At 38.7% G+C, this 3,724-nt stretch overlaps 1 long non-coding RNA gene across 1 annotated transcript in view; it reads right to left on the bottom strand.

Moving 5' to 3' along the window:
• Positions 1-1,888: 1,888 nt before the first annotated feature.
• The window catches only part of LOC131600413 (uncharacterized), a 2,014-nt gene continuing 178 nt past the window's right edge, over positions 1,889-3,724 (bottom strand). Inside the window, exons 1-3 of the long non-coding RNA XR_009283132.1 lie at positions 3,546-3,724; positions 2,725-3,429; positions 1,889-2,646 (exon numbers count right to left, since the gene is read on the bottom strand). The exon at positions 3,546-3,724 is cut by the window's right edge and continues 178 nt beyond it. This is a non-coding gene — a long non-coding RNA (uncharacterized LOC131600413). The remainder of the gene's footprint in view (positions 2,647-2,724; positions 3,430-3,545) is intronic.

Genomic DNA, 3,724 nt, shown 5'->3' with positions numbered 1-3,724 from the left:
CTCATTTTGCTTTATTATTATGTATGATGACCCAAATTATATGGCATTAACATGGGCGGATGGACGTTGAGGCAGGGTGTGGCTATAGCCACACCAGTTATTTCATGTTTTTATACATTATATATATATATGCACAGTAGTCTAAGAGTAATATATTTCTTAACTTATTGCAAGTGACAACCATTTAAATTGTTTCTCCCCAAATGATATATCACATTTTCTATTTTGTACTAATAAAAAGCCACTTATTCCTTCATATTTTAGACTGATATTTGTAACTTAATGTTCAAAATAAATTCGCAACACTAAATGTATGAGCATTCGAAATATATTGGTAAAACTAAAGTAAAATATTGGTAATAAAACATTCAAAATTTTAGAAAAATATAATATTGCTAATATTTTTTATAATAATACCACCACTTCCTAATTATTAATCATTTTGTTATTTATATATATGTCCTATATATGAGGGCATATCATATGAGAATGACATATTTATATGAGAATGTGAGAATGAATCTGAACCATTGGATTTTAAAATAAATGGTGGAGATTATGTGCGAATTTTTTTTCTCTCTCCTACATCATTTATTTTAATAATGGATGAGAGAGAAAAAAAGATTTACACATAATCTCCACCATTTATTTTAAAATTCAATTGTTCAGATTCATTCTCACATTCTCATATAAAAAAGACATTCTCATATGATATGACATATATATATATATATATATATATATATATATATATATATATATATATATATATATATATAAAGGTAGTGCACTAACAGTGTAAAATAGTTTTACACTGTCATCTAATAAAAAATCATTAATATACTAGTATGTTATTAAACAATTTTTTTTAAATATACTGTCATCCAATAAAAAGTCATTAATCTACTAGTTTTACACTGTCATCCAATAAAAAATAATTAATCTACTAGTTTATTTGTAAATATACTTTATTAAACAATTTTATTTTTTATTTTTATATATAATTTAATTTATACTTTCTCATGTTTAGCCACACTATTATATAGTGTCTGGATCCGCCCCTGGGCATTAATGAGTTCTTACATAACAGGACTCATCCACACCAAACACTCTACATCACAATTTGACCATATTTGAAGATGATGTGTGATTAACTGTATTTTAAAATTGTTATATTAATTTGGGTAAAGATCATGCGATAAATGTGTAGTAAAATTATTTGAGATAAGATTAAAAGTGATAATACGAAGGAATTAAAGGAAAGTGGAAGGCAACCTCTTTTGTTTTAAAAGAGATAAACAGTGGTAAGAGAGATTTATCATATTAAATCACTAAAATTGAAGTAAATGGAGGTTAGTGTATGGTAAAAATTAAGTTAGGGAGGTCACTGTTGAGTTTTAATATAGAGGGGGTGTGATTGACATTTCAACCTAACTCAAGGGTGGTGAGTTAAATTTGCCCTAATATTATTTTGCTTCTTTAGCTTATTACTAACCAATTTTTATTTGTGTTTATTTTATTATTAGTACTTTTATTGTAAATTTCTTTGGTTTTTTCTTTATCCACCGCCCTATAGGGGTCACGCTCAGCGAAAACCCCACTTTACCCTTGCTTCGGAAATGCATTTCCGAAGTATTTTTTTCTAAATTTTCCCAGACTTCGGAAGTGCATCTCCGAATTATGCAGAAGTCTCTTTTTTTATGCTTTTTCTAATAGTCTCGTACGAAATATATACAAAACGTATAATATATACAAAACAAAAAAGCCGAACAAAACAAACGACATATCAATGTAAAATACTAATATAATAAATAAAATTCAAATAATATATACAGACGAAGTCATAGTGTGGGAAATATATAATCCGAATACGTAAAAAATAAACCCGAACCCCTACTGGGTATGCCTAACCCTCTCTCCATGGGACCTTCTCTACCGCCTGTATGCCGCCGCACGGCCCGCATCACCGAAGATCCTCTCTACCACGGCGACTGCCTCTGGACCGCCCTGATCAATGATACATCGATCCAACGCGTCCCGCCCAAGCATCTCTATCCACTGGTAGATCGGCAGGAGATCAATGTCATGATCATCCTCAGCCTGCTGGTTCTCTAGGATCTCCTCGTCTGCTGGGTTAGGAGCGCCGGGAGCATCGAATGTCATCAGAGGATGTGAAACCCGATAGAACCATGTGACATACTCCTCCACATTGTGGCAGTCCTGGGTGACTTGCATGCGACGATACTCCTCTAGGACCACATGACGCTCCCAATCCTCAAATATGCCAGTGAGCTGCACTCGGGTCACTGTGTCGGGAGCAGTCTCAAAAGGTGACCTGGGTATCATCTGCACAAATCCAAACTGCCACATGCACCGCTCAGGGAGATAGCGCATCATGGTGTTGGTCCCGCATGCCAACCATCCAGAATATAACGAGATGTTGTCAAAGGCGACAACATCAGTGTAGTCGCTGAATGGCCTCCAACTGATGTCATCGTGCATCGTGCGGTTGAGGTACCCACGGTATGGTCCCACTGCACTGTTCCCCCTCTGGAGAACATATCGGGCGGCCCTGGGCATGGCGTGCTCGTACTCAGGATTAACGCGGAAGCCGTGGATGCGAGGGAAGTAGTAGATGATCCAGCTCTGAAACACAAACACAATAATGTATTAAAAATAAATACGAAACATAAATAAATGTGAAACAATTAAAATGAAACGTACCGTCAGTAGTGTGCAGGATCCGGTCAACTGCCTGGTCCTCTAGTTGGAGGCCTCATTCAGCTTCTGGTATAGCTATAACAGAATAGCTGACCCCCAATTCCACTGGTGAATGGTAGTCAAGTCCACGAAGTAGCGGAGGTAGGTCACGTCGACATATCTTGCACTCTTGTCCACAAAGAGTGCAACGCCTACCACAAACATGAACCAACACCGGAGAGAGCAGGCACAGTGATACTCCACAAATAGGGCGTTATCCGCCTCCTCGAATTCGGCCGCCGCCACCAGGTGGTTCTCGAAATAAGTGCTCAGTGTGGTGAACCGGATATGAGGCCCATTTGTCGTCTGACACTCACAGTCAGCCATATATGGCTCCATACCCAGATAGAGCGCCATCCACTCACTAGCTTCGATCCTCTGGATCCGGGAATGATCCAGTAGCATCCCCCTAATCGGCAAGTGGAGAAGACACTGTACATCGTGCAAGGTGATCGTCATCTCCCCAACCGGTAAGTGGAAAGAAGAAGTCTCCTTGTGCCACCTCTCCACAAAGGCCCCCTGCATGCCGTGGCTGATGGTGGTATTCCCCGTCATGCACAACCCACCTAGCCCTGAAGTTGTCACCGCGTCGTTAAACCACTGCGCCTCTGGTTTAAAGAGACTGAAAATCTTCCGGGCGTCGTTCATTTGTTTCAAAGTCTGTCTCTCCTGTTACAACAAAAACAAATAAAAAACACTGTTAATTAGACCGTTAAGAAAATGTTGAATAAACACCTAAATAAAAAACGGTTAAATAATAAAGTCATGCAAATTATCAAAAATACCTCTCCCCCTAGATACGTCGAGCGACGTGCTCATGGTAGGTAATCAACAAGGTCGTGTCACTGGGCCCTCCCAGGTAGCCCTTCTCCTGCTCCTCCTCCTCCCCGTGTGGAGTGTCAACATCCGGTACCTACTCCGCCTTTAGTATGTAACTTTTTCCTCCACCTCCTCCTCTCACACC

The sequence above is a fragment of the Vicia villosa genome, linkage group LG4 (assembly GCF_029867415.1).
Source record: "Vicia villosa cultivar HV-30 ecotype Madison, WI linkage group LG4, Vvil1.0, whole genome shotgun sequence".
NCBI classification, from domain to species: domain Eukaryota; kingdom Viridiplantae; phylum Streptophyta; class Magnoliopsida; order Fabales; family Fabaceae; genus Vicia; species Vicia villosa.
The sequence above is the reverse complement of the archived record's forward strand: the minus strand, read 5'-3'. Positions and strand labels throughout refer to the sequence as shown.